Genomic DNA, 19,868 nt, shown 5'->3' on the forward strand with positions numbered 1-19,868 from the left:
ATCAGGCCTTTACACATTAAACACTCTATTAAACCTCACTCTAAGCATTAGTTCAATATTTTCATGTACGTGAATAAGCAACCTATGCGTAAACTTTAACATGACACACGTTTAGCCTAATACTTTGCATTATACGGAACTAATGATTATTCGTTTTGTTGAATACATTCACAATAACTTGCAACATTGATCCTCACAAAAGCATTCTTACATTTCTAATCACCTCTAAGTTAAACGATTACATCAATACATTTCTATGACACTTCTAAACATACATTGATTAATATGCGGGTGCTAACTAACGGTAAATATGATGCACCCCTACAAATTTCAGAATCTTGTGACGCTCTATCAACCCTGTACGTGCAATAATAGCATGCACGTACCTTCTGAAATGTTAAGTGAGTGAGGTTCACTCAAGGATGCAGGCGAATTGACTGATCTATTTGAAAGTTAAGGTTGCTGCCTTGCGTAACTGTAAATAGTGCGCCATTTGACGTGCGTTATCCATCAAGTGAGTAATGACCCTTTTACTCTCGGAAAACCACAAGATGGCAAGCATGCATCTTCGGCAGCAGGAGGGGGGGCTGGGCCTGCATATTCAAGATGGCGTAGAGCAGGGCGGCAGCTCATGTCTGCCCGCACTTCATAAACTGCGCCCTGCCTTGGACGTCCCTCCGCCCACTGCCACTTCAGCTGTTTTCTTAGGGCCGCAGGGTCGTAACGGTAAAGAGGAAGCTCTATTAATGACGAAAACGCAAAGAGACTGTACGTAGAGGCGGACAGGGCGGCAGGGAGATGGCATTGATTTTCATCAGCCAGAGAGTAAATTAAAAGTCTAGCATAGAATTAGCATTGGGTGATGGATCGAGTGCCCATGCTTGTTCTGCTGAAGATGATACCACTTTCACTTTCTGGCAGGGGAGGCTGGTTTACAGATTGTGGGAAAGGTTAAAGTGAACATGCCGTTCTACCTGTCAGACACATCATGCATCTCCCCGCAGCTCCAGTAAGTGCTTATGGGTGCTTGGACACTTCCTGGAGCTACCCATATCCCAGGACTTTAAGTGTGTGGCAAGAGCTACTGCCCCATGAATATGCACTGAACCCCGGTGCACTATGATGGTGAAAATGATTCAGTAACCTATCAAACTTGAGGAAATGCTGCACTGCTGCAGATACTGCTCCATAAACCAGGAACATCACCCCAACACCAGCACTCCATGGCAGTGTTAAGGGTGCAGGGCCAAGCCCATGTCCAGTGCTTTAAATGGGCCGGTTCTGACCGGTACTGAGTACCGGCACTTTTTAATTTTTAGAGGGAGAGTACCAGCACTTCTCAAGAGAGGTGTGATACTTTTAATTGGAGAGCACCGGCACTTCTCAGAAACAAGCAGGTACTCTGGTTACAGAGTACCTGCACTTCTATTTTTCCAGGTCAAGCACTGCTCTTGTCTCTGTACTGCAACAGATACAAAGGGATGCTGTGCTCCTGGAGTTACAGGGCTGTGTTCCCTGTATATGCCGCAAATACAAGGGCAGGTCGAGAGCGCCTCCTCTAAGAAGCATTGTTATTCACCATATGGCCATGTGCATGTCTAGGAATCTACACCGTGCTACATCTAGGGCGAATCATAAACCCTGCATTTTTAGCAAGGTGTTTGCAGGCCTTGTGCTGATGGGTGTATCTTCCATCAAGCATTGAAGAAGTGCTCCCTTATACGACCCCGGCTGATGGGGGTGTTACCTCGAAACCGGTCTAGGATGCTTGTTTCCAGTCCAGGGAGGACCTGGGGGAGCAGGGTCAAGACTGATTTGCATATGGTTGGGTCTAAACTGGAATGGCATGGTGTGCAAAAAAACGATGGATTTAGGCCAAGAATTCTGTAATGGTGGTAAATGTTTGATATTGTTCAGCATTCTTTCCGTCAATGTTTTTTTTTTTTTTGCATCATACGACCCCAACATGACCTAAGAGGATCTGTGCCTTGTTTTCTGAATGACACATGGATGAACTCTGCATCGCAGCATATGGTTAGATGTGAGGAGCAGTGGCGGCTTCTCCGCAATGGCGGAGGAGCGTTACCCCACTGCCTGGCTCAGAGCCATCAAATGAAAACTTTGTTCTTGCATCGTTTTAGCATGAGAGGGGGAGGAGGAGTGCTACATGCTACATGCACTCCATTCCCTAAATGCTTATGTGTGTTTGTCCGGCCGTCTCAGGCCAACCTCTAAGGTTTTCTCCAGCCCAGCTGCATTGAGAACATATACCGCACACCATTGCCATTTTTTATGGCACTTCTGCATTGTGTGCATGAACACCATGCTATTAGTTAGCTGTCCTTCATACTCACAAGTGCATCCTCATAAGAGGTGTACGTGAACCTCAGATGTACATTCTTAGACTGGTATTTGGACCATTCTCGTACATGGCTCCTAAAGTCTGGAATGAACTACCTTTTCACATTACGGCCGCCGGCTAAGTCCTAGAATTCAGGAAGAAGCTTAAAACATTACTCTTCACAGAGGACCCAGACAGGGCACTCAGAAACTCCCCTTCTCTCTTCAGTGCCAGTTTTATTTTTATCTAAGAGCATTGTCAAAAAGCCTAGCATGCATTTCTTGACAGTTTCTGGAGGGTCTAAACTTGAAGGTGCCTTTTTTTAAAGGAAAATATAGTCAAATCAAAAAGCAGAGTGTGAAGGCTGGAGGAATGTATCACCATGCCTGTACTTCAGAAGTGTAAAGTATAACAAAGATGTTATGGAGAGAATGATCACAATAACTGCGGATACTATTGCGTCCGAGTTCACGGGTGCATGACACCTGTATAGGTCTAGATGTGGGTAAAGCACCACAATTTGGTCATGGAAAAAGTGTTTTTTGTTAATAATTTGAACAGGGGAATATCTTTTGGATGATGATGTCTGCCCACTTATGTTGGGACCTGGCTTTACCTCCTAAAGAACATTAAACATTTGGGATTCAATTCAAAATTCTCTTTGTTCAGCCATTGGTGAATTTTGTCACATCAATCTGCTTTTTTCCCATCACGATGTCTTTTGTTCTGTGCCCTGTCCAACAGACATGAAAGAACACCAAATGGCAATATTTTACATTTTAAGTTCTAAAGAAGATCATTGAAAGCTCTCTAAATTGGCTTCCAAAACAATCTCCTTCAATTTTTCTAAATATCTGTGCTCAATGCTGGTAAACTTAACCATGTTAAACCTGTTGTTCTCCCTCTCCCCTACTTGACACTCTTTTTTGATGAAGACATGCCAACAGGCTTTCGCTGTCAATATTGCTGCTTGGTAAAGTAGCCAAGACTTGGAGGTAGCTCCTTCTCCTTCTTTACCTGTAAGTTTTAGCACAGTCTGTAACAAGAGTCTCTCTCTCTCTATCTCTCTCCCTCTCCCTCTCTCTATCTCTCTCCCTCCCCCTCTTCCTCTCCTCTCCCTCCTTCTCAGCTCTGGCAAAGCTCACAGTAGTAATGTGTTCTGTTGATATAAATATAACATAACCTTCTACTTTGATCTGGTCTAAGAGGTGAATACCTCTATAGACTGTGAAATAATGATTTTTTAGTGAAACTTTAATTTGATTCACCCATATTCTTCTGCTGCTCTAACAAAAGTCTAACGATAGAGCCCGCCTCTGTCGTTTTGAGGCTTCTTTGCATCCTGGATCCTATAGTGAGAAATAGTTGATTAGCTTGCTCAGCCAAAATAGTAATATTCTTATTACAAACAGAAGGTCTTCGTTTTGCTTTCTCATGAACTCAGTCAGAGTCGGCTTTAGCGCTGGTGATGCCCAGTGCAACAATCTTTGTTGGTGTACCCCCCCTGTGACCTCCTACTCCACGAATTCCCTCACTACCATGCTCCACCTGTGCCCCTCAACTCTCCATAGCCCCTCTCTCACATGCATTTCATTTATTTTATAGCACTACTTATACCATTGTAGGGTATCAGAGCACTTTACATCACACACACATTATACAGAGCCAATGAATCATACCGTGTGTAAATACATTTATAGGAATTGTAACATAAAACAATGAGGATTGCAGGGTGTAGAAATCACATGCACTCCATACTAGTATGTAGCATATTAAAGAGTGTCTGATCTGGAGAAACAAATACAGAGGAAGTAAAATGTCCCATAGCGGTTGGCTTTACTAATAAGAACATTTTTCTATCCAAAGCAACATTACAATTATGAAAGCCTGGGGAAAGACATAGCGTTCTAACCTATACCATCCAGTTTGCATGCAGTTCTTTGATGACAGTTGGTAGCTCACTGTGCTATGTTAGGATTCCAATTTATGAACTGCAAGTAACAAAAGGATCCCTGGGGCAAAAGCAGCAACCCAATGAACTATCCAGATAAAAATTGCAGTCTGGTGGCACATGTTATAGCAGCAGGCATATTAACCCTCTGTGCTACTTTATCATGAGTAGAACCTGGTACTAGACAAAACTCCATCTCCTGCAGGAATAATAATCACCAGAGTTATATTGGCATTTTTATTGTTGCCTGAAACATGCTGGACACAAAAGGGACTGTGCAACAGGTGCTTTTTATTCCTGTGTTCTTTCTAAATACGATGCTGCTGAGGTCGCACTGCCCGGGAGTGGGACTGATCCCAGCCTTCGGACACCTGTATGATCAATCTGTTTAACTATATATACACCATGTGCTCTCCTCTGCAGAACTGTCTATGAAATACTCCAAATGTGTGTCTTGCTTTTGTACATTGAGTAAGCTCCAGCCAAGCTTTCTGTGGGGAAACTGATCGAATGTACTTGTAATTCACAGACTATCAATTTTTGTTTTTGGTAATAAACACTTTGGGGCAGATTTACGTTCCCTGGCGCATCCCTGCAAATCAGCAGGGATGCACCAGGGAAGATGCGTCACGCAAGTTTGCCCTTGCGCCACCGCAGATGCGCCGCATTTACAATGTGGTGGATCGTGGCGCAAGGACAAGCAGATGCCTGACGGATCTGCTGGTGTAAGGTTGGCGCAGTGCTGAAGTTGTGTCGCAAGCGCGACGCAACTCCAGCACTGTTCCAACCTGCCCTATCCCTAACATGGTCCGTCACGCCCTACGCCTGCTTAAAGCAGGCGTAAGGATTTGACGCACCAGCGTCGGAAAAGTGACTGTGTGAAATCTTGTAGATTTCACTGCGTCACTTTTCCGAGGCTTTTTCCGACGTAACGCCCACCCTGCATACATTAAACTTGACACAGGTTTAATGTGGCGCAGGGCTTTACAACGTGACGCATCTCCCTAGATGCATCACGTTGTTATAAATCTGTCGCAGCATGGCGTTAGCTTTGCGCCACTGCTGCGTCACAAAAGTGACGCAACGGCAGCACAAAAGTGGCGCACGGGGCTTGTAAATCTGCCCCTTTAAGGCTCCGATTTGCAGGTGAGCAGATTTTCTTTAACAACGCCTTCTACTAGTCATTTGAAACCACTCCAGTTGTAGAGGTTAATTAAGGTTTTTATTAATTTACTTCAGGAGTTGTCCCAGCATGTCTTCAGACATCCACTTAAAACCAGGGTGAGTCATTATGTTTGAAGGTATGTGGGGGTAGATTTACAAGCCCCTTGCGCCACTTTTGTGTCACTTTTCCCATGTTAAAAGTGACGCAAAAGTGGCGCAAGGGGCTTATAAATCTGCCCCGTGGTATTTATTCAGCGCAATCCTTGCCAAAAGGCAGGTGAGTGCTGAACAGGGCCCGCTGCAAAGATATTGACAATGAGAGACTGCAGCAATAGCAGGATTCTGAGAGGGGAAGTGGACTGTTACTGGGCTGTGATGTAATGTACTTTATTTATACCAGACTGTAACAAATATGGTAAAATTGAGAATCAGTAGGCATTCACACCAGACAATATTAGCATCATGCAATAAGACCGACAACAAAGTCTTGGACTGAATATCAGAATTTTAGTGTGCTTGGTTGAATGGATTGGTAGAAAGTGATTTTAGAAAGGTCTTGCTTATTTTCAAAGCTTTTTCTATCGCAAATTTGTGAATTAAAAACACATCAACAATAATATTCAGTTTCTCTGAGGGGCATTTTTACAAGAAAGTGGCGAACAGTTTCGTTAAGCCAACAAGGCTATCGACACGCTCCGTCACTTTAGAAACGCAGGGCTGCACCATATTTACAAGAATATGGTGCAGCCCTGCATTTCCCTCTGTGCTGGCGCTAAATTTAGCTGCACATAAACAATCTTTAAGTGGCATTTTGTAACTTCTATGCGTGCTGCTTAATGCAGCACACATTGAAGTTGCAAAACTTCATTTTTTTTAAATGATTGTTTATGCAGAGGAAGGGATGCCTTCCTGCATAGAAGCAATCATTGGTGTTTTGCTGTTTCCATGTGGGCTGCTCAACTCAGCACACATGAAATAGCACAAACGAGAGAAATTGAACATTTCTCCTTGTTGTGCCTCCTTAAGACCAGGTTTTCCCTGGCCTTAATTTTGGCGATGCGCTATTTTTACACCACCCTTGCAAATCTGAGGCAGCGTCAAGATCAATGGGTGTTGCGGGGCTATGCCCACAGCAACAACCATTGCCCTCCCCTTTAATGCTAAGCATAGCGTGAAAGGGTACTTTATTTACATGGTAGCGTTAAACCACGTTATGTGGCTTCACACTGCCTTGTAAAGAACGTGAAGCCCCTATGTCACTAACCCGTCCTGAAAAGTAGCGTTGTGGTGGCGACAGAGGCTTGTAAATATGTAGAGTGAAGCTGATGGACTTAGAAAACATAGCTGCAGCTGGAACTTGCCAAAGGTGGGACTTTTTTTCTAAAACACATTTTCATTGATTTTTCAATGTTCCATTAACAGGTTTATGAATAGGAGTACATTCGTGCAGGAGTTTTTCATAAAGTCGATAATTGTCTACATCATAAATTTGTTAGGCGGCCACACACACTTTGCATACATAAGTATATTGACCTAGGACACGACCTGCTAAGAAATCATGCTGGACAAGCATTTGAATATATTATGAAACTGCAAACTACTTGCATTTAGAAGATAGGCCTAGTTGTGGTAAACTGGGCATGGGAAGAGGCGAAGGAAGGAAGGAAAAGTCCAAGGATGGGACTTGAGTATGGAAAAAGGATAATGTGATCCTGAGGTCACAGTTGTGTTTTCCCTCTGCCCTTCAGGTGACAACTGGGAAATACGAATCATGTGTTCTGCTGTACCATCAATGTTGTATCCGGCTATAATGATTACCAAGGTTTTTTTTGTGTAGTATTAAACTTCTCCAGTTCGCCAGACTATGCAGGCATAATTAAAACTTTGCTTACTCTTGCAAAAGGCCACTGTTGTGTGTCTTTTCTCATCTGCCAACTTACCTTGAAGGGCCATGGTCTGCTGTGGGATGAGCGGCTTTGAGCCTATCACTACCAGCCAACTATGGAGCAGGCCTAAAGAGAAAAGGTGGGGCTTGAATCCAAATAATGTCCGAGGAAACATCTCATCCCAAAAAACAAATTACAGAGTTTCCCACGGTTTCCTGACATCCTGGGGAGGTTGTAAAATCCCTGGTAGTTATCGGCTACACAAAGCCTCCACACAATGCGATGGACGCATGCTCTCTGCACAGGTTTTTTCAAGCTCACTGTGTTCATACTATATGATATTGGCTCTTCACTGTGAGCTCATGGGAAGTGAGCCCATATCATGTGGCACATGACCGCACTGTGGGGGCATATTATTAAGGACGGCGTTAAATTTATCACCGGTTTAGCGGCAGAAAACTGCCGCTAAAGTGGCCATAATGGGCTTGATAATATGCCCTGGAGAATTACAATAGAAGCCCATGTTCACACCAGAACATGGGCTTCTATGGGAATTCACAAGGGCATATTATCAAGCCCATTATCGTTGCTTTAGCGGCAGTTTTCTGCCGCTAAACTGGCGATAATTTTTAACGCCGTCCTTGATAATATGCCCCTGTGTGAGTTGGTAGATCTGCTTTCTCTTGGTATCTTCATGTTGTAGCCAGCTGTTCTCCAAATCTCACTGCCTTTTAGGAATTTTCTATTTTTTTTTTTCATATTTATATAGCGCAAACTCGACCCGAAGGTATTGGAGCGCTTTACATGAGCACCATATTTACATTACACATTCAGGCACGGGGAGATTAAGTGATTTGCCCAGAATCACAGGATGTGAACGCAACCTCGAGGCTCTAACTCTGGTTTCCAGCACCAAAGTCGGCAGTTTAGCCGACGGACCACATCCTCTCCCCTAGGGAGTTAAGGGCTACATGTATCAAGCATTTTTGTGTTTGAAAACGGGCCGATTCCCAGAATCGACCTGTTTGCAAATGCAAAAAAATGCTTCTCACATGTATCGAACCCTATTTTGCGATTCACTAACCTGCTACCGAATCGCAAAATGGGTGTGCGAATCACTATTTGGAAGGGGAGTGTTTAGGGTGTCCCCTCCAAATAGTGAATCCTAATGGTATGTATGAATATTTTGTGACCGTGAATGTGGTCACAAAACATTTGCATTTTACCACCTACTTCAAGTAGGTGGTAACCCATACGCAATTGGGAAGGGGTCTCCAGAGGACCCCTTCCCCTTTGGGAATGGTAGCGAAAATGTTTTTTTTTGGGCAGGCAGTGGTCCCAGGGACCACTGCTTGCTCTTATAAAATGAAAACAGAACTCTTCATTTTTCTTTTTACAATGCAACCCGTTTTCCTTTAAGGAAAACGGGCTGCATTTAAAAAAAAATGTTTGCTGTATTAAAAAGCAACCATTGACATGATGGTCTGCTGACCCCAGCAGGCCACCTTCGGCCTGACTTTAGCGATTCCTTGGGGGTCGCAAATTGCGACCTACCTCATTAATATTCATGAGGTAGGTCATTTGCAACCCCCTAGTAATCGCATAAAGTGTTCAACACACTTTCATACATGACGTTTTGCAATTTCCTAAATTCGAATCGCAAGGATTTGCAATTCGGGAGTCGCAAAATGGTTCCCACATACATCTGGCCCTAAATGATTTGAGGTTCTGCTTCTCTACTAGCCACCTAAGATTTCAGCATTTTACCATTTCACAGTCTGAATATTTTTCTCTTACTTTATGACAGAGGAAATCCTATTTCAAGCACAACCCATATATTCCTCAGTCACGACTCCAAACCTCGCACCAAAATGACAAAAACAGCCATAGATGTGAATGTATTTCGTGCAAATAAATGTAAGAGATATATCTTCCCTTTTCTGTCCCACTCGCTTCTGCCTATACTCCCTCAACTCTTCTGAGGGTTAGGGCATATGTATTTCCTCAACCCCAAATTTAAAGGGGTGGGAGTAACTCACTTAACTCAGTGTAGTGTAATTTTGTGAAACTACCTTAGAATCCTGCAGGAGTATGCATAATTACGCAAGAACAGTAATTCTGCATTTAGCGCTATTCCTGGGCACAAAAATGCCTCGTTGCATCCAAAAGGGACGTGAAAATACATTTTGCACTAAGAAATAGCGCTAAATGCAACAGAACACGCGCTTGCTTAATGTGCTCTTTGGGTAGGATTTTCTCTCAACTTACTCTCAGCATTTAGCGCTATTTTATTAGTGCAAAATGCTCCCTCATGCCCAAAATGGGTATAAAAATGCATTTAATGCACCCTCGCATCCAAAATGGATGCAAGGATGCATTTAGCACTATGAAATAGCACTAAATGCAGTAGAATACCAATAGCGACCTCGCAACAGTGGTGTAACAAAGGCCCGTGCAGCACCCAGAGTGCCGGGCACCTCCACGCTCCAGGGAGCCCCCTCACCACATTACCCCGGCCTGACAGCTCTCCAGTGAGTCCAGAGGGGGGCTCCACCATGTACTTTGCAGGGAGGTCCTCTCAAGTTTCTTTACGCCACTGCCTCGAGCGGCTGCTTGCGCCCGCTAAATATGCACTTGCTGTAGGATTTTTACCCCAAAATTACTCATAATTATGTGAGCAGGAGTAATCAAAGCATCAAAACATCAAAGAGTAACATGGAATTACCAAAATTACTCTGATTACTCAAGTGTAATTGAAATTCTGCCCGGACATACAAATTTGTTCAATGACATGGCAATCCTTTAAACAATAAAACATTGACTGCATTATTAAAAGTTTCAATCCCAGTATTCAAGCACTGTTCTACTTCAACATAAATGACAATGACATTTGTTTGAAGTGGTTTATTTATGGAAAGGCACAGTAAATGTAACCATCTTCCTCTAAGCAACAGACATATAAGAGGTACAATAAGATTTTTCTTAGATCTATAAAGTGTCATGTGAACTGTGGACTAAGATGAGCACATCCTAGGAGTTTTCCTGAACACCGCCGGCATCACTGACAGGGGCAGATTCGAAGCCCCAGAAGCAACTGCGGTAGGGTAGCCGCCAGTGGCGTAACGAAATTTGAGGGGGCCCCCCTGCAAGGTACATGGAGGGGCCCTGGTTCCAGGTTTAATCCAGAGATCTCATACCTGAGTACTGTGCTGAGGGGGCTCCTGCAGCTGGGGCCCCCCCCGCACCGCAGGGGATGCAGGGGCCTGTGTTACACCACTGGTAGCCGCTGACGCCCTGAGCCCATGCCTGGAGGCGCTTAATTTAAAAACTGTACGGGCTCCCACAATGAGGGGAACACTGCTAGAATCACTGACAGGGGCAGACACAAAGCCCCAGCAGCAACCGCGGCAGGGTGGCCACCGACGCAGAATAAAAACAGGAAGAAGCAGGGCCACTACCCTTGGCCCGTGTCCAAAATGTTGAAGGCTTGCATGATAAGTCTGATCTTGGCCTGATTTGTCCGACTTTGTTTGCGACTCTGCTTTAACCCCTTCGACGCGCATGACGGAACGGTTCCATCATGCACGTCGGTTGGGCTGTGCTTATGACGGAACCGTTCCGTCATGGCCCCGCCCGCGCTCAGAACCTTCAGCGTGGCGCGGAAATCCGCGCCGCGCTGAAGGGGTTAAAATCCTTCTAAATGAGATGAAAGACTTTAGCAGTACCGGCGGGAAACAATGGGACTACTCTGGATGGCTTTCTGCAACGTGCAGTTGTAGAGATTAAAAGGAAATTGAGTTGACGGAACATCATTTGTCCTTTTCTTCACTGCCAGGAGGTTTTTTCACTCTGGATCCGTCTAGCCTGGCAGTTAAAAATGGCATGGGGCCCATCCACTCTTTCCTTCTGTAGAGGTTTTAAGCGCTGAATCAGCTGGAGGATGTCACCAGTGTTACTGACACGGACAGAGCTATTGTAGAAGTGGCAAGTGGGGCAACTGGTGGTCAAGACGGCAAGAAGAAAATAACTGCTGTGGGCTCTAAGTGGAAATGGCCACTTATTTTAACCCCTCCCCCTGTATCTTCAAATAGTGCAGGGATCCTGGTTGGCAATTCTAGTTTCTTGGAGGCTCTTGTTGGGGATCTAAAATCATCTATTTTAGATCACATCTCAAATAGCTTCACCGCACTTTTTACACAATTGGAAGTTATCAAAACGAAGCTAAAGGAACTGACTCCTCCTCATCTTCGCCGACAATTCCTCCCGGCACCCCATCCATGTCAGGGGGTGGAATCGGAGCCTTTTCACTATGTGACTATTCCAAGCCAAACTATAAGTTCAGCTCTTTCCAATGTGTCCCGAGTCTCCTTGACCACAGATAGAGTTCTAGGCCCTGGTACCACAAGCACCAACCAGCTGGAAAAAGGGCCTGCTTTTGTTAGGAGTGGCCTACCTGGTAAAGCCATAAACGTTTTGGGAAACAGCAATCCTAACCCACAACTTCCTCCGGACTGCAACCCGTATCTCTTAGTGTTGAAAAACGTTATGTTTCTTTCTCGTCAAACCCATGAAGATTTTTGGTGATCAAAGGACAAAATTACTCATTGGTTTAAAGACAATGGGGGGTGGATAAGGGACCATCCTTTTGAAATATTGATGACCAGAAGAACCCCCCTGGGTAGGGCCAGGAAGAAAGGAATCACCTACTGAATGCATGATTGTACATTTTAGATCTCCAATGGTGGTAAAGTCCCTTATTACAGTGTTGGGAAATCAACATCATTCTTCTACCCATAACCAGGTGTTACCCTTAGGCTATTTCTATAGGCATCCAGCTTGTCCATCCTCAACCCAGTAACTGTTAATGAAGGCCCAACATTAACATCAAATCAATATTCCAACTAGGAACTCATTTGAGGCTCTCTCTGCATTGGAGGACTTAGATTGCAGATTGAAGGTCTTTACTCCCCTTTGTATAAAGGCTCTTCCTTCTGTATTGTTAGACCCTCAAATATTCGAAGGCCCAACCCTCCTCAGAACTGTGGCTGCAAACATAATATTGAGGACCATACCTCTGCCCTAGTTCATGAATAACAGGATATGGGCTCGAATGGCGCCTCTGCCGCTGGAATCATTGTGAGAAATCACAATAAGAGATCCTTAAGTATAGCATCTTGGAACATCGCGGGGGCTCGCACCAAAATTTCAAATCTGAACTTTAGAAACTTTATGAATACCCATGACATCATTTGTTGCCAAGAAATTTGGTCTCTGTCTTATTTAACTATCAATGGATTTCAGGGGCTCTTTCAACCCACCTTGCGATCTAAGGCAGGCAGAGTGAGTGAGGGTTTTAGACACTTTTTTAATCAGTTAAGATTACGAATATTAGCATTACAAAATGTTGGTCCTCACCACACTTCTTGGTCTTTCTTTTATTATTCCCTAACGGCTATGACATTTTGTTAATTAATTTTAATTAAATTGTTTTTATACAGCCACCCAGGGAAATCATTGAGCAGTTTAATGTCTTTTAAACTGATTTTTTCATAATGCTAAACGCACTGTTTATATCTTTTGGGCTGGTAATTTTAATATTACACTTTTCCGGTTTTCAGATTCCAGGGTCTGTGGTTTAACTGATGGCCATTCACGTAACATTACATACTTCTTTCACTCCGTCTATGGTGATACGTTAAATGACCTGGTTCTCAAACAGAATTTGGTCTTCCGCAGTGATATATGAGGCTCAGAGAATGCTAGTATCCCCACTTTCATATGAAATTCATCAGGGAGCACCATAGATTTCTTTCTCTTGCCAAATGAATTGGGTCCTTACCGCTCTGACTTCACAACAGTTAGTAGCTGTTTGAGGGATCACAACACGCTTTCCATGAAGCTGGTCTCCCATGTAAATCCTGTTAAAACAAGTTGTCCTGACAATTTGAAGCGCTCTAATAATAAAGGCCTCAAATTGAAATGGGAGAAGATCGACTGAGTCGCCTCCAACCATCTCATTGTAGAAAAGGCAGGGGCTTCTATCATGACCTGTTTATCTGTAGAGGTGGGTGAGGTTTTGATTCAGTCTGAGTTTTCAAATGTTTGTAATATTATTTTTGATAATCTCACATCCTCTATCCCCCCTCGGGCGAGATCATCACCCCACTGGTTTAACCTGCCATGCTCTACTGCACATAGAACTTTGATGGCGGCACTGAAAAAAATTCCTAGAGTAGCCTTCAAAGTTAAGTTAGCTAGGGGCTTGTATAAACAAACCTTAGAAGATAGGAAGTCCGAAAGTAGATGTAATGCCTGGGAGGACCTCCAGGAGGCTGGCAAAGTGAGAGACAGTGCCAAGTTTTGGGAGCTGGTCAACAGACCCTTTTTTGAGAAGCACACTTTACAAAAACTTTTTTCCCTGTGGATATTCCTTCAGGCCCTGATAGTAATCTTCTCCCCGATCTAGCACACGATCTCCAATATCCATTTGACGTCCAGGAGGTCATTACTGCCTTAAATAAGTGCATCATAGATAAAGCTCCAGGCCCAGATGAGGTCCCAGCAGACGTTTTCAAATCAAAATCTCTTCTGTGGGCCCTCCTACTTACAAATGTGTTCAGATCATTGGTGCATGAGCCTATTCCAGAAACATTGAACTCAGCTATTGAGGTCCCGATATTTTAAAAAGTGGATCGGTCTCAGATGTTTTGTTATCCGCCGATCTTCCTGATAGATTCAAGCATCAAGATCTTACTCCTTACTTTATTCTCTTGCCTAGAAGACTGGGCATTACAAATAACATTCTGTCAGAGATTCAATTTGATTCGGCTTCAGCAGGGTAATGGGACAATTGAGCACTGCCTGCATTTGTACTTAATTTGGGGGAAGAATGTATAAGCCAAGAGAGGTTCTTTGCACCTTGCTTTCATTGATCTATTGAGCGCCTTCAATCGAGTAAAATGGGAGTTGAACAGGTTTTACTGTCCCTTATAATGCGCCTCCATCAGGACGTCACAATTAAGATTCGTTATGGCCCATTGTGCAAATGCCTCCCGAGCATTAGATTGATCAGGGGTGTCAGGCAGGGGTGTATTTAGGCCCCTTTCCACTTTCTGCTGTATATAAATGGTATCAGTGATTTTTTGACCAAGAAATTCAAAGATGTTCCACGCATGGGCCATTTTCCTATCCCAATTTTTTATATGTGGATGACGCAGTTTTAATAGTTCGAACTGCATATAGCCTTTAGCTTCTTTGTTCTCTGTTTTTAACATATGTGGAGGACTTAGACTTTAAAGTAAAATTTTCAAAGTCCTACATCATGACTTGTGGTCGCCCTAATACTAGTCAAAGCCTTTTAAGAGGGGGGTGTCTGCTTTATCAAAGGTCAACGATTTTAACTATTTGGGGATTTTGTTTAACCAGTTTAACCACTTTCTAAGCTGGTCCCTGCATATAACACTGAGAGGCCAGATTTTCAGCAAACATATTGAAGCTATTTTTAGATTTGCTAGTAAGCAAAAAAAAAACAATAGAAGCAATGCTGAATCTTTATACGAGCAAGTGCACATCAGCTTGCGTTTATGGTGCTGGCCTTTGAGGGACATAATAATGTGGCAATCTTACAACACATAGAGAACCAATTTATGCATAGATTTTTAGTCCCGGGAAGTACTCCCACCTTAATTTGCCATTAAGAGTATTGCATGCTGTTTTTGAAGGATGTGATTGGGCTAGCACCTCTATTACTGTGGATAAAAATCTGGTCATCACAAGAGGGTGGTTTAACAAGATCCTGTATTTCTGACTGCCTGCTATTAGATGGGCTTGAACAAATACCATGGCTTAAGTATGTACATTATTCTTTTGAGTGTTTGGGTTTGTTTGCTTTATATAATTCTCCTCTTTCTATTGGCCCCAACTATAAGCCATACATCAAAAAAGTGTATCTGAATGTTGGAGATGGCCCTTTTTGCAGGGTTATCCCCAAAAGTTTTGCTTCTTCCCCCTGTTTTTCCCTGACATGCTGTTGTTGGTTTTAGGACTCTGGGCATTTTACCACTGCTATTCAGTGCTAAAGTGCATATGCTTTTGTGAAATTTGTATTATGGATTGGTGATTCCATGATTGGTATATTTTATTTACTAGTCATTCCCTAGTACAGTGCACTGTGTTTGCCCAGGGCCTGTAAATCAAATGCTACTAGTGGGCCTGCAGCACTGATTGTGCCACCCACATAAGTAGCCCTGAAAAGTTTGTAACTGCCATGTCGACTTGGCAAGGGCACCCACTTGCCAGGCCTCACCCTTCCCTTCCCTTTTCTTATATGTAAGTCACCCTTAAGGTAGGCCCAAGGTACCCCTGTGGGCAGGGTGAAGTGTATGTGAAAGGTAGGACATGCCCTGATGTGTGTGGCATTTCCAGATAGTGAAAGGCTATCTGGCCCATAGGAAAGCATGGGCATTAATTTATACTATTTATTTATAACATCTTATAAATATAACTTCCCATTGGGACCAGATAGGAAAATAAAGTTTAGTATGCCTGAACTCAGAATCTAAAGATTCATCTTTTAGTAAAGGTGACTTTTACATTCTGTGTTTGAAAATACCTCTTTTAGAAAGTAGGTATTTTCTTGCTTAGCCATCCTGTGTACCTCTGCTAGGATGTGTATTGACTATCTGGCTTTGTAGTGACAGGGGTTGTCTAACTGTTAGGGCAGGAATAGTCAGACTCAGGTCATGCACATAAGAGTTCTGGTAACCTACTTCACAGTGATAGACGAGTCAATCCTTTGAGACTGACACAGTCATTGAATGTAAGCAATACTGAACTGGATTTGATCAGCCCAGCTTGGCGGGCACAACACAAGGCAGACCTTGATAGACATTTTACCTCAGAATTTATTTAATGCAATTAAAGAGCTTGCTCAAGTCAAGCAACAGAAGAATATGCTCAATTTGCAAGGATTTTATGTATATGTTAGAATAAAAGTTATGGTATAATGCTTGAAATAATTTCAGCCACTTTTAGTTACCTTGGCCTCATTTATGTCCATGATTGTGTGTCCGCTTTGGCACTCTAGACACTGACCAGCCATATGCAAATGTGTCTTAGCTCTGCTCCAATAAGTACAAAACAGCCCATCTGCAAATTAAGCCCCCTTAGACAGGTACACAAGCAACACCAGAATATTTTTGTGTTACCTGGGCCTCCTCAGTGAGTTATAGGTTGAGTCAAATGGGACAGTGAGCACAAGAGAATCATCTGGGCTTTCCTGTCACACCTAGGGTGTCTAATGCAGAGAAATAAAAAAATGATGCATGGAATACTCAAAATCATCTCATCCTCTTGGCTGCATACCAGTGCACAGCTTTTAGTCTACTGTGCCACTCTAGATAGGCAGCAGCTATATTGAAATAGGTTTTTTGTCATGCTCCAAGAGGAACAGTCTTAAAAAAATATGAATGTGTGTAGTCCAGATTATGACTGCAGAAGTGTAAGAAGGACAAAAGTTTTATCTTGTAGCAAGACCTCATGAGTTCCAGAAAGTGGTGCATGGAGAGACCTCCGTGTGGGACATGGACCACCAAACTGACAAAGACAAAGTCCTGATGGAAAGATTTTGTAAGGTCTTCTGGTCTGTAATGGTATTCTGGTGTACAAGCTGGACATCAAGTGGTATTTATGACTGCCTATTGCTTTCCACCATCGCACAGATTGCCAGCCAGCCTTCTCATTCCCTGCCTCTGACATTGACATCAAAGTCCCTGTTTATCCTTGTTCAGCTCTGCCTGACTAGTTAGTAAGCAGACACTTCAGGTCTTTGCCGGACCCTGCTGGAGCTATTGTCTAATTGCATTGTATGTCAGAATATTGACCACAGAAATAACGTGCTACAAGAAAGTTGTAGCAGAATATCAACAAACAAATTGTTGTGGAGATGGGTATTTATAGGTAGTATAGTTGTGCTTACTTTTTTCAACAGAAGCCAGCACTCCCGGGGGATAGTTGCAGAAACCTTTATTGCTGCAAGCAACAAAACCAACGCGTTTCGGCATTTAGTAGTAGTAAAGTTAGGACTCCCAACTTTACTACTTCTAAATGCCTTTTGTGAATACCGAAAGTCGTAAAGTTAGGATTTTGTCTCAGTTTAGTAGTAGTAAAGTTAGGAGTCCTAACTTTACTACTATTAAAAGCCTTCTGTGAATACCAAAAGTAGTAAGTTTAGGATTTTATCTCAGATTAGTTCTGTGAATCGGCCGCATACTAATTGTGAGTCTAGTATACTTGTGTCACAAGTATATTTGAGTGCAAATAGTGGTTTAAATGCCTGGACTGAGTCAGAGAGAAAGAGAGAAAGTGGACTGCGCACAGAGTGAACAGACTAGGGCATGTTGTAACCCGGTCATTGGTAGCTGCTGTTCTTGGAATGCTGAGAGTGCCCTTCGTGCATGCTTCTGTTGACATTAGGTGGGGGGGTTATAGGCAGCCTAAAAGGGGTTTTGATGGTGGTTGCACATCATAAGATAAGAAAGGGTGAATTGATGTATAACCTGGGATCGTCCTAGTTGTATGCATAATGCAGCATCTTCACAACAACCTAGGATGGTCTTCTTTGTGTAAGAGGCACCTGGTACTCCCTGCCAAGGAACAGCATGCAAGGGTAGGCAAAGAAAAGGACAGGTGGAGTGTATGTCCACCCAGAGACACTAATGGATGTCTAGCTTGTGGGACTGCACCACCACGCCTAGTAACCTAGATCAGGTTGGCTCCCTGGTGCAGAGGGTTTCATATGGGAACTGTACGTGGGTAAATATTTGGAACTTCTCATGTAGAGTCATCAACCTTATGGCTGCATCTGGGCATCTGGACAGAATCTTACTTTAATTAAGAGGCATATCTACAAGGCGGTGATAGAAAATTATCGCCGCTTTTGCGGCCGTTTTCGGCCGAAAAGCGGCGATAATTTTATCGCCTAATTAGCAAGGTCATGCTAACGCGTGAAACCGTGCATTAGCGCACAAATTCTTAACGCCCAGCTTTGCATCTCTAATGAGATGCAAAGTGGGCGTTCCTGACCTGACCTGACAGGAGAAATGTCGCTAAGCGACATTTCTCCCATCATCAAGCCCCACGCTTTGAAGCATAGCGGCAAGAAAAGTAGCGATAACCCCTGTTATCGCTACTTTCCTTACGCATGCTTCAGGACTGACTTAGCCATGATATCCTATGGAAGGTGGATATCATGGCTAAGTTTGTGAGGCCCTATCAACAAGCTAACGCCACATTTCGTGAGATTATCGCAGGGTTTCCAGCGATAATCTCACGTTAGGCAGTTAGCACTAGGATTTTTATCGCTTAGTGCGCTTAGCGATAATTATCGCCGGTTGTTGCTGATATGCCCCCAAAAGTGGCATAAATCCCAGAGAACTGGCAGATTTCCAGAAGATAGATGAAGGTGTCCTAGCAAAGGGAACCTAGCTGCCCTTTCCTCGTGTTATACCCCAATTAGGGGCATGGGAAGTACTACCGACTTCCCTAGTGAGAGCCACCAGCAGCTTCTATTCTCTTCTAGTGGCACTAGAGACGCGACTGGGGCACCACATTTGCTCTCCTGGTCCAATCGGTGTGAAACTAATCCAAGGACCTGAAAGACTGCTTCCGGGACCTACTATCTGGGTTCACGTACCACTACCCGGTCAGAGAACACTAGTGAGTAATCCCCCGCATCAGTGTTTATGTGCGCAATTCAGGCCACTCTGAAGGTCTTGATGGGTTTAAGCCTTGAAAGAGGTCCCATAAGACTTCTCTCTCACTGAAGCAATTACCAGAGCCTTCAGCCTTGCCCCTACGTAAAAGGCCTATGAATTCTTGCTTCAAAAACTAATATCATTGAGACAAAAGCAAATTTCATGGTTTAAATAAAATAAACAATTGTTTATTGTTCAGTGTAAAAAGATTTTTTTTCTTCCCAGTTGCTGAGAACACACATGACACACCATGCCCTATATCCACCCCTCAGGCACACAGTAGTCACTCCTGTTTCTATGGCCAGGATGCACTACCTCTGACCTCATCTATCTCGGAAAGGAACTACATCCTTCCTGATGGAAATCATTCCACAAAGGAGGGACGAAAGAGAACCGTCCCATTCCATCTCTCTCTCTCTCTCTCTCTCTCTCTCACTCTTCACCTTTCTCTTTCCCTGTCACCCAAGCGTCTCTTCATTCCCTCTCCTGCTCTCTCCCAACCTCTTTTGTTGTCTTTCACTTTCTCTTTCTTCTTGCCGATCCAGAACCCTCATTCTCTCTCTCTCACACACACACTCTCTCTTTCTCACCCCCCTCTGCCTGTAACTGGCACCCTTCCTTTTCTCAACGCATGCCTTTTACTTCCTTAGGGTGCTCTATCAGGCCCCAGCGTCATCAGCAACTCATCATGCAACCACAAGTGTCTATTTACAATTCCCAATTAAACAAAAGCCAGCCCTGAATTATATCTCTTGTTCGTTAGCAGTCTATCA

This window comes from Triturus cristatus, chromosome 9 (genome assembly GCF_964204655.1).
Source record: "Triturus cristatus chromosome 9, aTriCri1.1, whole genome shotgun sequence".
In the NCBI taxonomy this organism is placed as follows: Eukaryota; Metazoa; Chordata; class Amphibia; order Caudata; family Salamandridae; genus Triturus; species Triturus cristatus.